The 19313-nt window shown below is 30.1% G+C and overlaps 1 protein-coding gene and 1 long non-coding RNA gene across 4 annotated transcripts in view; one reads left to right on the plus strand and one right to left on the minus strand.

Annotated features, from left to right (window-relative positions):
- Window positions 1-19313, plus strand: part of LOC143202797 (uncharacterized) — a 222886-nt gene that overhangs the window by 67837 nt on the left and 135736 nt on the right. The window lies entirely within an intron of this gene.
- Window positions 2267-8404, minus strand: LOC143202211 (uncharacterized). The gene is made up of 3 exons (XR_013007102.1): window positions 8194-8404; window positions 2494-3414; window positions 2267-2432 (listed from the first exon to the last, which is right to left on the minus strand). It is a non-coding gene; the product is annotated as an uncharacterized LOC143202211 (long non-coding RNA).

Below are 19313 nucleotides of genomic sequence, written 5' to 3' on the forward strand. Positions count from 1 at the left end.
CATAGTTAAAATAACGTAGAAAAGTATTTATACAGCAACAGTTATCTTTGGACTGGTTAAAAACAGCTTGGCGGTCCAATATCTGCACTAATTCTCCTATGAATCTTTATAAATTAATAGAGGATCATTTTAACTTTTAAGTGTTTATTCACTATGTTAGACTACGTTGGCCAGAATAATTAGTAGAATAATTAGCGAAATTTAGCAGTATAACTATTCCTTTTCAGTATTTTTTTGGGATTTTCTGACTTGTTACTAATAAAGCATTTCTTTAATAAATTAAACTTAATTAATTATTTAGGATTAAACTTATTTAGAAAGAAACACTCGAACAATTGATACGTAGGTACATTATTTTATGAAGAAAAAATACTAGACAGTTCTACTTTGTAACTAGCAATATGATGGCTATATGCTTTATAAATAAAAAATAATTTTTATTGCTGATATGATATATTCAGTAAAATGTATATATTCATAAGTTCTTTTCGGGTAACATTAGTTATCAGTAAAATACTTCAAACTTATTAATGATAACTATTATCATAAATCCTTTGACAGCCCACAGTGAGTTTATTTTTATTTTATTTTACCAACAACTGAAGTTTCTTTCGTAATAATTTTAAAATTTCATTCACAATGTATTGTTCTTTTCTTGTTAGATCATAAACTTCAGGTACCCACATCATTCACACACGCGCAATTAAACTAACAACCGCACAGATCATTCAACAAATGCTTGATATGATATTTATGGAACTGTAAATTACCGGGAGTTTGCCATTCGAGCGCTATATTAATGGCAGTTATCAGTACATACTGCAAATTAGCCCGTATTTTATCGTTACTGCGGCAAAACGATCTTCCTATACCGCACACACTATGTACGAGGCGCTAAATATATTTTCGATTGAAAATAACTCGGATCTCTATCGAGCATTTTAAATATTTATTGGAAAAACCGCCAACGATATCGACAAATATTTACGTCTAAATTTAGCGGTTTAAATATATGATACCATGACCTTTTCTAATATCGTATTACAATGAAAATATTTGGCGAACATTATATGGAATAACTCGTTGGTTGGTAACAGTATCCATGTTATTTGATCTTTTTGGAGGGTTAAAACATTGAATACTAATTAAAATATACATTTTCCAGTTTCAATAGTAGGCCAATAACCAGCTTATTTAGCACATATTGTCATATATTAGTATTATATAAAAAATGGTTATTTTAAAATTATTAGCTACTTGCATGTATTTTTATCCCTGATATCTATTGGTGAAAATACGAAATATCAAAACAAACTGCTCTTAAGCAACCTAACCTAACTGTTAAATTTGATGGCCAGGGAACATATAATTTTCGATATTTATTGCATTTGTTGTTTTGATGCAACCTCATCATATCCCAATTAGTAGCTTTGTTACATTTGAAGCCAGTCACTTGGAGTCACAGTGGAGTTACAAGACTTATTGAACGAAAATCCAGTTTAAACCTTCAAAGAACATTCAGATAGCTAAGATATCGATGGAAATGGTCCAAAAGAAGGGAAGATGGTTATTACACAAGCATTGATTGAAAATATCATTAGAAACGTTTCAACATCACGGTTTAATTGCTTGCCAGATAAAAAATGAACAGTTTTCTGTTACTAATTATCACTGGCAATAATAAATGAATCTACGACGATAATCTCAAGTACAAGATGTCGTGAGATAGCCCAAGAGAGCTGTACATATCGATATTAAAGCGATAGGCCTTTTTAAAGCATGGATTTGCCAGATTTAGACCACATACAGTAGTTGTTACTGTGCCTGTTGATTATTGTAAAAGTGAGTTGCATTGGAAATTGCAAGCGTTTAAACTGGAATAACATGTTTGTTGGAATCATTAGAATGCGTGGAAACAGCATATATTCTTCTTTAATTTTTGTTTACGCGATTCTTATAGAATGATTGCTTTTTTATGGCATTTCAATAACTTTCACCGATTGCTTTCTGCTCATCTGATGACCTTTTTCATTCAAATTTATAACGGTTGATCCATATTTTCTCCATAGTCATATATCGAGGTAAGAAACAACATTTAACTGAAACAGCTTCAACAAGTTTTAGGTTTCAAACAGTTTCTCGGCGCTATGGATGATGTTGATATCTTCTTGTTGTTGGTCCGACTTGAGATGTGGATATGATATATGATAATAACAAACTGTGATTTTTTTAAATTAATTTAATAAAAATAACAAAAGTTGTTTCAGCAAAACCAGTGTAATTTGAAAACACATTGCTTGTATGACGTAGAAACGTTTGTCTAGTCGGTCGGAATGTGTGGTTGTCGATGCGATTGTTTGCCGGGAACGGCATGGTACCAATCCACCAGCGTTGCCAACATTTGAATTTTATGTAGGTGAATACGTGATGGCCTGAAAGGTTGTAACGGTTCCTACATTACTCCCCTTCTAGTGGAGCTGCCATAGAACGTACCTTCATGTGGTGCAAGTTCCTGAGTGCACCTGCAATCACGCAATCAATTGCCTAGGGACTGCTTGTGAGATGGGGATCCAACCTTAGTCTGGAGTTTACGGGTCAGCTGCCATCTAAGGAATAGCAGAATGTCGATCTTCTTGAGGCGTTCCGATTTTTTTGAGGGTACCTATAAGTGTTATGTCTTACGCCTCCCGTTGCGTGGCGCAAGAGTATTCATGCGTTGATGTTATGCATCATGGGCTTCTGTGGTCTTCGTCCATCGCATTAGTCTCGTGGGATAATGCCGATCATGTGATGTTGATGGGTTCCTTGTGCTATCCTTCCATGATCGTGTCAAGCACCTGTCGAGTGGCTTCTGTTGAGCTGGTTTTTCTGTTAGGCATTTCGATCACGTCGGGGTCACCAATTGTGGGAATGTTCGTCTGGTCGGTCGGTCGGAATGTGCGGTTGTCGATGCGATTCTTTGTCCAAACACTCATTACTATTTTGTTTTGTACCGCACGGGAATTGAAAACACTGGTTGAATAAAAACTAGTTTATTTCGATGTTAAATTATTCATGTGGCCGACGGGAGAATGGAAAGGATATTAGGTTAAGTAAAGGAAGTACGGAAGCGCTATGGAAGTGGTACTGTTACAAGTGGTAGTTAAAAGAGGAAAGAGAGGGAGACGTCGTCGTGGTGGTCTTTTATAGACCGGAACCGCATGGTACCAAACCAGCTTTGCCAACCTTTGAACTTGTAGGTGAATATGTGGTAACCTAAAGGGTCGCTGCAGATAACAATTTTAAGGGGCGTCGTTCAATGCTACATTCCAGGAATCATATGAGGATCTAATTACAGCCCAAATACTTGTTGAATGATGTGTTACTAGTAGGTTTAGACAACAGGTTTGATGTCGTTGTTTGTCCCCTTCGTCACTAAAAATAACCAAGAAATAACAGTTACAGTTACTAAATCTTAAAAATTAATTAAACAAAAAATATACACACTTATGTTGGCACAAATTACAAATAACTAGCTTTCTACAAATTACTCCTATTAAAATCGACCGTTTTCTTTATTTTTACTTTCGACAAAAGGTAGAAAGGGTAATAAATAAACGATTATCTATTAAACGACAGGATATTATCGTTTGTCTTACAAGACATGTACAAACAAAAAACAAAACTAAAACTATAATAATGAAAATTAGTAGAAAATAACTGTTTTTAATTTTACTTGACTTTAATTGTTACATGAATTAACTATACTGCTATGTTATTGTAATAAATTTCATTGAAATAGTAATTTTTATATATAGGAAGTATAGTTTATGGAGGGCTTTCTATATATAAATATAGACAAGTTTCTGTGTTGACCGCCCGAATAGTGTTAATGGTTGTTAAGAGTGGGTTAATGATAGAAAATAATTATCACCATTGGTTAGTATCACATTAACATACATATATACTCAAAATAAAAATTACATTAAATATACAGGTATTGCATTGAGCCACTTATTAGTTATGTTGCAAATGCATTAGACCACTGAAATATGGAAAACAATTTTGTACATCTATGAGTATATTCAATAAGAGCAGGCCAATATTAAAATGTTAATCATAAATCATATAAATCGTCATAAATATGATATTGTTGCTAAAAATGATTTTTCGACCCAAATTCCAAAAGGATCCAAACAATCAATCATTTTCATACTAATGTTTTATCACTTGGACATACTGTTTATTCATATAACTTAACAGTACTTCGTTGGATCTTATTTATTACAGTTACCATAGAATGAACACATTAATATTCTACAGTATTCTCTTTGAAAGTTATATAAATATTCTGATACTTGCGATTTTATTCCAGAATTACTGGAGATGTTTAAAATGTTTTTTAATTTGGGTTGATTATGTTAGTTCAGTTTTCTCTTTTGTTAGTTCAATGGTGGATGATACATACTTTGAATCAGACATAATTATAGTAAAAGAAAATAGATAATTCTATTAATTATAATTAAATGTTTCTTAGTTTCTAACAGCTAACTTTGTAGAAGTCTAATCCCATTTTTCTCAATATTCTTAAAATATACAGTTATTTGCTTTGACACATAATAACTTCTTGACCTTTTTCTATATAGTATTGAATATGTAATTAAACATTAATTATTAGCTGTAATCACATAATTTATGTATATATATATATATATATATATATATATATATATATATATATATATATATATATATATATATATATATATGGTGGATGATATATATTTTGAATCAGACGTAATTGTAGTAAAATAAAATAGATATTTCTCTTAATTATAATTAAATGTTTCTAATCTAGTTTCTAGAAGTCTAATCCCATTTTTCTCAATATTCTTAAAATATACTGTTATTTGCTTTGACACATAATAACTTCTTCATCTTTTTGTATATAGTATTGAATATGTAATTAAACATTAATTATTAGCTGTAATGTATATATATAGTTTATATATATATATATATATATATATATATATATATATATATATATATATAGTTTATATATATATATATATATATATATATATATATATATATATAGTTTATATATATATATATATATATATATATATATATATATATAGTTTATATATATATATATATATATATATATATATATCCTCAAAAAATTTAGAAAAATATTAATTGAAATGCAAAATCCTTCAAAAGTTCCAGTCAAGGTTGGCCAGACTACAAAAAGCTAAGACTATCAAATATCTGGCATATTTACATCAAATAGTTTGATGAGGCATTTTTTTCATACTGATATAATATCAAGTGTAAACAATAGGACTGGATTCTTATATTTAACTAAAATTACCATTATTTTTTCGTTAATCATCTCTGGGAATCCGGCCGGTTATGTTTGTTATGTCATATTGTATAATCACTAATGTGGATTAAATTACATTTCAGTGTAGCGTGTTCAAAAGCGCTAACAATTATTTGCTATATACTTGACTTTGAACAGTTCATCACTATAGTACCAGATCATTCATGAAATGCTATGGGGTAGATAGATATATATATAGATATATATGATATCTGCATTTTGTGAAAATTGTATTTTCTATTGATAGTTGTACATTAACCAGACAGAAACATAATAAACCGGAATAATGTGTGCATTATAAATATCAATTCTGAACACTTTTCTATTACACACATCTTTACTACAAAAATAAATGATGTAATATTATTTTTATCAACCTAAAAATATCCGCAGATTAGCAATATAGTTTTATGGGGGCGTTACTGCTGGTTTATTATAAAGTGCTTGTAATTCTAGTGTGATAATTACTCACCAATATTAGGTGAGTGGGTGTTCTCAAACAGGTAATGAAATATAAAAATGGCACGATAAATTTTAATTAGCGTATTAGGTGAGGACATATTAATACATTTTTACAAAACAATATTTCAAATACTGGTAATATAATTCATTAATATTTAACTCTTCCTACGTCAGAATAATAAATATGTTTTTTTTTATGATACATTATACATAATAACTTTATTTATAAGGCTTATATCCTGTAAGCAATTAGTCGTCACATGTAATAAATATAAAATATAACACTTAATTTCAAGCATTTCTTGACTAAGTTGCTATGGTATATATAGGATCATTTGAATAAGTATTGCGCTGTTTTTCAACAGGACTATTTGTGGTATGCAATGTTAAGCATTTTTATAGTTTTAAAAATATCAGATTTTGTGTTTTAAAAACCTAGTAGCACTTAGTCAGAACTGTTTCCAGTTCAAGACAGGTGCAATTGTCAAAGGTATGGTGCTAAAAGTAAGCTTCTTCAGCAAAAGCAGCGTTACGTTTTCGCTAGACGTTTAATAAGATTTAGAAACCCATTTTAGAATTTGACATAGTATAAAAAAGCATGTTGGAACTTCTGCAAATAACACTTTGCTACCCCATAGCATTTCATGAATGATCTGGTACTATAGTGATGAACTGTTCAAAGTCAAGTATATAGCAAATAATTGTTAGCGCTTTTGAACACGCTACACTGAAATGTAATTTAATCCACATTAGTGATTATACAATATGACATAACAAACATAACCGGCCGGATTCCCAGAGATGATTAACGAAAAAATAATGGTAATTTTAGTTAAATATAAGAATCCAGTCCTATTGTTTACACTTGATATTATATCAGTATGAAAAAAATGCCTCATCAAACTATTTGATGTAAATATGCCAGATATTTGATAGTCTTAGCTTTTTGTAGTCTGGCCAACCTTGACTGGAACTTTTGAAGGATTTTGCATTTCAGTTAATATTTTTCTAAATTTTTTGAGGATATATGGTCGTTTAATAGTGTTAAAAGCCCATTTTTATTTATCCTTAAATTATTTTATTTATTGAAATCAAAATTTGTGTTCATATATATCCTATATATCTTAATTTCATGTATAGTTGTGAAACTAAACCCATAAAATGACCTTTATTTACCGTAATTGCAATAAACAAAACGAATTAAACCTCAATTTTGATCGACATTATTTACAATCTAGATATTTTGAAGTAGATCTAGATATTTACAAGTTACGTCAACTGCAACGAAGGTAATACATAAATTAAATACTCAAAATAATTTTGTAAGGAGTAAACTACTTATTTTGAAGGTATAGATGTTGCAGGATGAGGCAACGACAGTTTTTCATCATTCTTGTACATTGCGTGTCAATGCTTGTATATTGTATGTATATTTACAATAAAATTCACTTCATTACTTTTGTTGGATCTGCCAATTAGCCTAAAATTTCTCTTTAAATTTAAGTTATAATTTTGATATGTTTATTTATACAAATGTCGTCTTCTATAATATATTAAGAATAATATCCAGAACTTTTTATAACGGCTAACAGTTAAAAAAATACATTTTGCCATTTTTCTGAAAATTATAAATTTTCGAAAAAAAAAACACTAGTAACTTTCCGGTACGCCAGGTATTAGAGTGTATATATTATAAAATTATATATAGAATTATAACTCAAAATAATGAAAGTCTTGTGGATATACAAACTGTCAAGTGTATGGGAAACCGTTACGTCACTTTAGGCACAGACATTATAATTTACAATATTTACTATTGAAGAATTTTGGATTCAACGAAAATTTTTCCTTAAAAACCTTAATTTTGGTGGCGCAGTGGTAAAGGCGATAGGACGGCTACTGTGGCGATAGCCGCGGGTTCGAATTCTGCTGGGACATAGTCATGGATTTTGTGATTGTTTAAAATTTGTGATTGTCCTAGGCAAGAGTGTAAAATCCGACAAGAAAAATGATCCCAGTGACGCCAGTAACCAGGCTGGGTAAGACCGAAAGTGTTCCGGGATGATTTCTAAAGTTGGTCACTCGTCAGTCGGTAGGCTTAATGCTGAGGACCGTGGTTCGGAGCCCACGTTAACTGTAGGTCCAGTCCAGATAAACTCATAGTTGGTAAAAGAAGACTTTAAAATATATTTAAAAAAATATATAAATATATATAAATCGGTAAAATTAGCCATCATTATCTTTTAAATATCTTAAGTATATTTAAATTTTACCAGCACATATACTGAATGGTTCTATTATTAACTTTTCAGTAATAATATTCTTATACTTAATTGTATGACTTAAAGTAATATGCATACCTGCAAAGGCCTCAGATAAAACATCATGCCACTCGTGTCTTATATGGCCTTCACACTGGCTTCAATTTGCGCGGTTTATACGAAATTGCGGAGAAAGTTGCCTCAGAAGAAAAAGGATGGTGCTTTTAGGTAGTTTGCGGCTGAACAGGTGTAGTTAAATTACTCGCATCGCTTCTGTGAATGACGCGTTAATAGCAACAACAACGTTAACCTTGGTTGGTTCGACTTTTAACTGTTAATAGTGTAATAGTGTTCATTCCGTTAAAGCATTTATGTTACAAATAGTCTATTGTTAATTTTGGTTCTCGACATTCTAATTATTTCATTGAATATATTAAATAATGCATTGTTTCATAGTACACATGATTTTTTTAATCCTCATGTTATTATAGGGTGTGCAAATAATATTTTGGGTTTCTTTCTAAACTTTTAGTCAATACATTTTACATTGCCCATCGTCAGTTATCAGAGCTGCGTAGTCTTGAATGAGTGTTAGACGGAAGGAGTAATGCCTTCCAACGTTCCTTTGACATAATGTTATTGTTATTTATGTGTAGAAAGATCGCTTTCTCAAGTATTTTGGCATAGTGGAGACGTAAGTCTCAATGCTGCGCTCAATTATTCCAATTGTTGTTACTAGGATTCCTATTGATGGTTCGGTTAGACTGGAATTAATAATTTGAATTCATAAAACCCAACCCAACATTTTGAGACGGTTTAAATTTTTGTTAAGCTACTCTCAGGGTGAGTTACAACTAACAAATTTACTGGTCTCCTTTGCTTACATGCTAACCAGTATTCACATGTTTTTATTGAAGGACTATGATCCCCATACACTTCATAGAGGTATTTATGACGATTGCTTTCATTTTTGTTTAAGTTAAAACAACATTTCACGAGGAGCTATGTCAGGATCAGAAACTGCTTCAGTTAATTTTTCTGATTAACATTTCTTCATGACATATACATATAATTTTTATCTAGTTTATTTTAACATAAAATGTACATTAATTGAGATGTTTTTACCATCTAGTCTTTCATTCTGATCATTGAATGTTGTCTCTCTAGTTTGATTTTTGGAATAATAGTTTGTTCTACAAGCTTCCTCTTTTCTTACCTTTCATTAATAATGTTTGATGATTTGTCATCAATTGTTCATTTTACCGGATTAATTCGACTCTATAATATATAACTGAGAGATATATCCCAAACTGATTGTTTGTTGCTTTCCTTTACTTAAGTTTACTCCCTTTGTTAAATTTAAATATATTTATCGTTATTATTAGTTAAAACGTAGCTAAAGTTATATTCTTGTATGTAAATTGAGTTATAAATAAACTTTTTGTTCCCTAACTCCATCATGCATATAATTTTAGGTTCATTGTTGGGTTATTTTGGTAATTCAGTGAAGGTATCAAGTTTATTTCGTATATTTTTAGTATACTCAAAAATACCTTCTGAATTTGTTTGAAATTTTTAAATATTTTGTGGCCTTGTGGTTGATTTATTTAAATATGCTTTTACTTAAATTTGTTGACGTTTTCTTTATAAGGAGAAAACACTTTTGCAAATGATTATATGTTAAGTTATTAGTATATTATTATTATTATTATCATTATTATTTTATTATTATTTCAAAGGTAATTTGCTTTTTTTGTATTAAACGGTATTTGGTAGAAACTATATCGAAAAAAGCTCAATGATTTTTACAAAGGTTTGGTCTGTTTTAGTTAACTATAAATATTGTGATGCATAATATGTTTCTGCTACAGTCTGCTATTCACTATTAACTTTCTTTCTTTTTAAATAAGTATAACTATATTAGCCCAACTTAGTCGAATTATTAACGGTGTCAAATTTCTATTCATTTATAATCTAATGTTGTTTATCTGGTTTGTAAAAGCTAAATGATTATTATTCGAACATCAGGTTTCCCTTCTAATGAAAAGAAGGACATTCGAATATTTTATTTAATTTTAAATTTTTAATAAAACTTTTCAAATACTTAAAAATATTATTGCTGTTAAAAGGACGAGATCGAGGTGTATATAATCAGAATTAATTTTATTACCTGACAATTAAGCATGCATATTATTATAAATTATGAAGGCATGAGAAACTTGAGAAATTTAAATAAGACTATTGTAAGTTCTCATTCATTCCTGTATTTTCCCATACTTTGTCCATATATTTACACATAGCGATGTTTAAATTAAAATTGTATTAGTAGTGTTGACTTTTAGAGTAGCGATCCCATGGTATCTTAGCAAATCCGACATTTATTTATGAGTACTTATTATGATTAGTTATATTTATTATTAGATCAACGTTCGGAGATGTAATGAAGAAGAAACTGCGAAGCGTACATTAAAAATGAACTATTTACTGAGAAAGCAATACAGAGCCAAAACGAAGGAATACAGAACCCATAGCGAAACACCTATAAAAAATTAATAATATTTGGAGTGGAGAAAGAAGAGATGAACTAACTATCAAACAAAAGTAAAAGGAATAGACATACTAAAGAACAAGAACAACAGAAAAGAATTTCTTAAATACTAATTCAGGAATATTTGAACAAAGAAGGACGAAGAAATCGAGCAACAATGTGAATGGATTCAAGGAAGGGATAGAGAAGATAAGGATAAAAATTGAGAATATAAGTGGCGTGGCGGATCCAGAGACAGAAAAAGAGAGAAAAAAAACTTGTGAGTAGAATGGAGTGGATACAAAGGCTTCAAAGGATACAAATCTCGAAAGCTTCTTCAGAAGTGGGAATACCAGGGTGTTAAGCATTCATTATTAGAGTTAACAATTACATAAAATTGAAAAAATGTTTAAGATTGAAAATAGGCTTTCAGCAATTATTTATGAAATTATATTTATTTAATTATTCATATCATATCATATTCATTGTCTATAAGTAGTATCACACAGACCATATTTTGCACAAGAACAAGATGACTTAGCAGTTCTCTTGATAAAATAAAAATGGAGTGAATATCAAGTGTTATTTTAGTAAATTAAACCGTAAAAAACGAAAATCACTTTTAATTGTATATTGTTACATGTCTAATGTAAGTAATGGAAACATCTGATGTCAGCAATTAAATCGTAGAAAAGTTCGAGAGAGTAAATTAATAATATTTGTTGTGATATATCAAAGAAAAGTTCGGGAAGTGTAAATTACATTACTTTTCATTACGATCATTGAATTTTTATTACATTAACACATTAAAATTCAAAAAACATAAATTCATGCAGCTATAAACAGGTAAAACGCAAATTGTATCGTTACTTTTCGCATCAGATTTACCTGATTATTTCTCAACGGATGGGCGGCTTCAGCTCGACTTAATTGCATTAAAATTACCAAGATCTCGGGTTAGTTTAATGACGGACTTCCTTAAGGTAGGTGTATGCCCGTGTGAATTGTGCTTTTTCGCTATTACTCGAATATTTTCGAAAATGAAGTAAAAAAATGTTTAATGTAACATGAGGGTACCTATGTGCAAATATATTAGCCGGATTTTCTGTGACATTGGTTAACATTCTTTATCTCCAGAGGTGAGTAATGATTAAGACATCATTGATATAATTTATTACAATTTTATTTTATTTTTTTATTAACATTGAGATTTATTATTTTATTACTAATAAATTGTTATATTATTAGCCACAATTTAAATAGAACTGAATGTATGAAATTTGGACATTTGACAACAACGTAACCACAACAACTACTTAATGTTACATAAAGATATCAAAATTATCTAGCTATAAAATACCTAATATTGCTTTTGAGCAAAAGTTTAAGCATTCTTCGGATGTAGTAACCTCATGCAATCCAAAAATATAGTGGGTAGGGATTCTTTTGAACAATGAGTGAATGCACTTTCTTGATGACAGACCGTGGAGGCTTATTTGCATCCTAATAATCATCTGGTATCATACAGATTTATTTATATTATGTAGATTGAAGCGTATGTGATATATCTTCCATTCTGCCTCTCTTGTAGTACTGATTTTCCATCTGTTTTGAGGTATTTTCATCTTCGGTGGAATTTATATCTCTTATCTGTTTTGGGTTCAAAAATTTTAGGCCATTTGTCAGCAGATTCAAATTGTTTTTAGGGCTTTATGTATATAGATTAGTTGCTTTGATAATGTTCGAGCTTTGGTATTCTAACTTTTCCATTTGTTTTATCAGTTTAGGTACCAGAATAATCTTTAACTATTAGTGTAGTGTGTACATTGCAGACACATATTGCCAACCTTGATATATATATATATATATATATATATATATATATATATATATATATATATATATATAGCAATTATTTGCTTTTCTGTAGCATTCCCTCGATGTCCATGCTCCTGCTAATCCATGAATGTGCATTTCAAACAAGTATTAATAGGCTAATGTAAAAAATACATCTAACCATTTGCTATAATTTTCATCTCTATACTATTAATGATGACAGAAACTTTTTGTTGAAGCAATAATTATATTAAACTTCGATTTTTGGCTTCAGATAACTGAATACTGTTGTAACCACTTTTTATGTTCCCTTATTACCAGTTTAGTTCCAGTTCACAATAATGAGGTTTTTTTATTCTAAAAAAAATATAATATGAACAAATTTTCTTGTTTCTCTTACCTTACCTTATAGTTATTTTTTCTAAGGTATTTCCCTTCCAGCTCAGTTTGATCTTTTATTTGAATATTACTATTTTTTATAATTGTTGAGGAATGGTTAAATTTTATACTTTTTTAACCTGAAAATATTGTGAAAACCACAATTTATACAAATACAAAATAAACATTATATTATCTTATTGTTAACCTTAAAAAGGATTTTAAATAATCATTGGTTTTAAAAATTACAAATATATGAACTATAATAAAACAAAATATCGAGTTGTTTTTGCTAATACTGTCTTAATATTTTTATTGATGCAATAATTGTAAATCAATTACTGTTAATTTAAGAACCAATGATAGATCATATAATTATTAATTTTGCATTTTTATTACATTATCCTTAACTTTAAGATAATTTCTTTAATTAACTTGTCTCATTTTACGGTTTAGTTTTGGTACTAATGTTAATATCTTCGGTTGGCGATTGTTGTTTTTAAGTGTCATTGATTCACAGCAGAGATTGTAATTCCTTTATTGTTTTCGCAAGGATTATTTATTCGATTCGTTTTGTCTGGCTGGTGTACATTGCACTTTATGTGGCGGTATTAATTGCTCTGATTGTTATGCTATAATTTATGTAATTGTTTCTCGAATATTTTGTAATTTACAAGATGCTTTTTTTGAATTTAATTACCGGTATTTATTATGGAATTTAGTTACGACAGAATAATATGATCTCGGGAGGAGTAATTTGTAGGAAAAAATATAATGCGGCAGCTTGATGAACGGAAATGACAAGTAATTGTATGTAAATGTTCTTTACGACTGTGTTCAATGAAGAAATGGAACAATTGTATGAATATATATTTCGGTCACTCTTAAAAGTAAAAGTTCATTAAACTTATATTGTGGTCAACGATTGCTATAGTAAATTTGTGGTATAGTGGAATAATGAAATATTGAGACAAAAATAGAAAAAGCTTTGCCAGTTAAAGTTTGCAATACAGTACAACCATATATATACATTACAACCCCTTATATTGATCTGATTTATTGTTGAAAATATTTATAATTGAAAAGTCCCCCGCCTACTATAGTAAGACACATTTTATTGGCAAAATTGGTTTTTTTATTCAACATAATTCCCTTCAAGGGTGATATACTGATTGTAGCTACCCTCGAACTTTTCGATACCATTTTTGTAGTACGATTTGTCCTTTGCTTCGATGAAAATTTCTTCCCAGCGAACATTCTTTTGAGATCTGAAAACAGGAAATAGTGGCTGGGGGCCAGATATGGAGAATACGGTGGATGAGGAAGCAATTCGAAGCCCAATTCATGGATTTTTGCCATAGTTTTCACTGACTTTTTTTAGCACTTTCCGTTTTTGTTCAAATCAAAAGGATCTAGTGTTGTCTCATGCCATATAACTTCACAAACGATTACCATAATAACAATAGGATAATGTTCAGTATATGTTATTATAGGATATATCAATCAAACCGGCTTTTATATTATTCGAAATGATAATTATATCTAATATCGACCCATTTATTAGCTTAATATCCTTTAACGAATTAACGTCAGTAATTCTTAGTTAGTATTTAAGTAATTATTTAAAGTAACTATTGAATGCTTAGGATTTAAAAAGTAATTAGTTATCATTAACCGTTGTAAGGCCAGGAAATACAAAGTGTCATTTATCATGTTATAGTAATTTAGGTAAATATAAAATATATTTCTTAAATATTATATTAAACATTTTCTTATTCTAATTATCTCATTTCAATCTATAAATAAACATATCAAATAAGTATGGCTTATATATATATATATATATATATATATATATATGTATATATATATATATATATATATATATATATATATATGTATATATATATATATATATATATATCAATGTTTTATATATGAGGCTTATAAATTAGTTTTAAATGATTTTTTTAATTTTTATTTTGACGAATCCACATAATGTATTTTATTCAAAGTATTGTCCATCGACGCTATTTTTTCCCAACTTTCTGGTAATTTAATGAGTCCATTGAGAACGATGTATCTTTTGAAGCCATCCACGAATCCATCAATTTTTTGTAAAAGAAGTGAAGTACTGCTCAAATAAGTCACGACTTATATGTTGGAAAAAGTAGTAATCAGGAGCAAGGTTTGGAGAATTCGGCTTGTAGGGTAACACTTTCCATTTTTACGTTTTCAGGTATGTTTTTATCGGTTTTGCCACATGTGGTCCAATGTTGTCATGCAGAAGAAAAACATTGTTGTATTCCGGCCGTGCGTCGCGCAGTATTCGACACAAAGATATTAATTGTAGTCGATAACTATCCTCAATATTGATTTCATTAGCAGATTATATCAAGCTGATCCTACCAAATACAGAGCATGTGAAGAATGGTACATTTTTAACCAACTTCAAGTTAAATCTTCATTTTAGGCTTCACTTTTCGGTCGTTTTACATCTCTGATATCTTAGTATACCATTTAGAGCCATATGTTAAGTAGTCTAGAGGTTTAATGTGATTAGATATGGTTAGTACTCAAGTATCAAAAACGCAATCAATATATCATAACTTTCGAACCAATATAGCTTGGATTTGGCCATATTAAAACGATATGGCCAAGGCGTTTCTAACAAACAGTCGAATTTTGGTTTTAATTTAACTAGAACTAAATCAATAGATTTTGACAAAATCGAAACAAATAAGAATATAAACAATATTGGGTATGAACAATATACCCTTTTCTATTTATCTTTTATGGAATACAATTTAGTTTAACTTGAGAAATATATGTAATATCAACTCAAAATTTAAACTTTTTTTTACCAAGTGTTGAATGCAAATAAAAAATGTTGAGATTTTGATTTCTGAGAACTTTTTGGATATTTTTCGACTGATTGTAGATAGTCGACATATATTTTTATTACTTATTTTATATTTTACATAAACCTAGCAAAAAAAAATTACTTAACTTCAAGTATAAATCATGTCGTGGACTAACATACGAAAGGATGAAATTAAACGTATTAAAACTGTCAGAATATTTTATCAAAGATCCATCAGATGATTTTGTTGAATTTGAGAAATCTTTGTAACATCAACTTAAAATTTAAACTTTTTTCTACAGTGTTGAATGTAAATAAAAAATGTTCAGATTTTGATTTCTGAGAACTTTTTGGAGATCTTTCGACTGATTGTAGATACTCAACATATATTTTTATTACTTATTCTATATTTTACACAAACCTAGTAAAAAACATTACTTAATTTCAAGTATAAATCATGTCGTCGAGTAATATACGAAAGGATGGAATTAAACGTATTAAAACTGTCAGAATATTTTATCAAAGATCCATCAGATGATGTTAATAAAATCATCCTGTTCTAAGCGTCACAGTTAACGTTTATTTCCCAGTCCAACCAAACGAAGCCGCTTTCGAAACGAATTAACGAAACATCCGTACCGGAAAAAGAGCCTGTTGAACACACTAGTTACATCTCTCTCGCTCAGCAGCGTCAAACGGGATGATACTGTTTCGATTTAATGCGTTCTTTTTCTATTAATCGGAAACTCGCCGCTGGAAAAGCGCTAACAAATTGCTGACAGTTTCAGAAATAAATTTCATAATGTATCTGTGGATTTACGATCATATTCACGTACACGCGTATACACACAAATGTGTCGTCTATTCGAATAAGAACTATAAACATTTCTATCTCCATTTTTTATAAGATTATAATTGTTTAAAACTTGAGAGTACAAGTTAGTTTTCGCCGATATTTTTATCAAGGATTATTTTCTTATTACTCATAGCGGCTTTACTCGATACTAGTCCTTTAACAATTCCTATTTGTATTTAATAAATTGATAAATCAGGGACTTTTTGATTTTTTCCGCAGTAATTTTAAATACATCACTCCTGTTATCAACTAGGAATAGACTACTGTGAGAAGTTAAACGAGTTATCTTGAAAAGATCACTGGTGAATAATATTGATGAGTTTTTACTTTGTTCTTATATAGATTTTAAGCAAAAATGACGATATTTGGCGAAGAAAATAGAATTGTTCCATCATGACGATGCAATGGCTAAAATGAAATTGGCCCGTTGGAAACCGAGTAAATCAGATTTGCGAGAAGGAAGATCAATGGGGATTGCTATCGACCCTAATTGATATGCTTGAACCGATCACTGCGCGAAAAATAGCCGGAATACAAGCAAAGCCGCTCGACCACATGTTCCAAAACCGGTGAAAACATACTTGGAAACATTAAAATAGGGAGTTCCTACCACCCCGCCGTATTCTCCAGATCTTATTCCTTCCGATTAATACTTGTTCCAACAGATGAGCCGTAACCTGTCTAAGCAGCACTGAACTTCTTATGAAGACACAAAAATATCGGTGGACTCGTGGATAGCCCCAAAAGATATATCGTTCTTTCGATATGAAATCCATAAGTTGCCCGAAAGATGAGAATAAGTAATAGTTACCGACGGATAATACTTTGAATAAAGTACATCGTACGTTGTAAATATTTTTAGACGAATTTATAGACCATATGTATTCATGTCAATATTTATTCTGAAAGAAGTTCTGATATAACAGGATCGATTGATCTACTTCTTTTTCGAAGTAATTTTAAGCCGCTCTGCATCGGATGAAACTAAAAAAAGTTAAGAGGATTTTCATTCCTGTCTTCTCAGGATATTTTTCAAGGTGACTTGCTCAAAAAAAAATTGTTAACAACAAAAATAGGCAAAAAATTACAGAAAAGTGTGGGGTCATAAGATACGTAAAATCGGTAGCCACATTTTCGAAAAATACTTAAAGCTAGAGGACGCTGCAAATGCTACTTTACATCAAGTTCATATTTAAATTATACTTTCTTTGAAGTTATTCAATACGTTAACTATTCATAATTTCAAAAGAATAACTATTTTTAACTTCCTCGAAATGGTAATGCGGCTTTGAAAGCGATGTGAAAAGGTGATAGTCGGTTAAGGGTACAATAAAACTTCTCATTTAAGTGATTTCAACATTGCTTCCTCTGTCTGCAGCACGTTTTATTTTTTTTTGAACTTTAAAATGAACTCAAGTTTGAATAAAATCTGAGATGACTTGCTCAAAGAAAAAAAGTCAACAACAAAAATAGGCAAAAAAGTAAAGAAAAATGCTTGTCTTAAATTAAACCTTTAGCTAAATTTTTGAAAAAGAACTAAGCTAAAAGACACTGGAAATGCTACGTTCAAGTAGAAATGCTACTACAAGTTCATATTTAAATATATTTTATTTGAATTAATTCAATAAGTTAATTATATTGGGTATATATATTTAAATGCCCAAATCATGGATTTTCATGCAATTTGTGGATGTTATTCCAAAATAATAGTCTCTCCAGTCTCTTGAGCCAAACCATGTGAAGTGAAGGGTACGTCTCACAGCGATGTGAAAAGGTGGATGTCGGATGAAGTCAAGCCCGGAAAGTACGGCGGGTGTAATAAATATTCCCACATAAGTGATTTTAACACTGCTTCGATTGGTTTTGCTGTATGAGATATTATTGTTATGCTGCAAAATTACCTTCTTGATCATTCGTTGTAGCCACTGCTCAATGTTAACTGGTTCCTTCAGTTTCTTTTAATAATGCAATTTCGGACCTGGAAATGCTTTTGAACCTCCACGAAATTCTTTGTATTTTGCGTTAACATCGCCAAATTTTAATTATCAGCATTCTCCATATCTGATAATCCACCAGCAAACGATGACCTTCAGTAGCTTTTTCTTTTGATGAAGAGTGGAAATAATTTGTAAGAAAAATATAATTTTATAATGCTATTATATTGGCGGAACATAACTTGTGTAATTTTGGGATTAATGTCAGTACATCATAACATTGCATAGTTATGACTAGTGAAAACTGTTACGATTTTTTAAAATTAATCTCTTAGAAATTCAACAGCCTGCTTGTGGGCAGTAAGTATTATTAAGTGATTTCCGTTATATAATATAACTATCCTGATATGCAGGAGATCGCTTCAGTAAATGATCTGATGTACAACTTATTATGTAAATCTTATTCTAGATATTAATCTAACTTATTTTAAAATCTATCCTAACTTATTCTAAAATTATTCCAACTTATTTTAGAGATTATTAAATCTCACTCTAGGTGTCTATTAATTAGTTCGTATGGTAGTTTGCGTTTGAGGCTATGCACTACACTGTTATCGCGCACATTTAACTGTTTGGCGAGTGTATTGGGATGCACTAATAATTTTTCAGAGTACTTTGCACTAATACCTCGAATCACACTCATTATCGATGTTCTAAGGGCACATCGCGCTGAATCAGTTTGTTGGACTCGTAATCTGGGGGGGGGACATTGACGATGACTCGCAACACTTTATTCTGGAACCTCTGGAGGATAGCTATGTTAGA

This window comes from Rhynchophorus ferrugineus, unplaced genomic scaffold (genome assembly GCF_030347505.1).
Source record: "Rhynchophorus ferrugineus isolate W39M unplaced genomic scaffold, kcgeb_rfMv2 rfM9, whole genome shotgun sequence".
Classification (NCBI taxonomy): Eukaryota; Metazoa; Arthropoda; class Insecta; order Coleoptera; family Curculionidae; genus Rhynchophorus; species Rhynchophorus ferrugineus.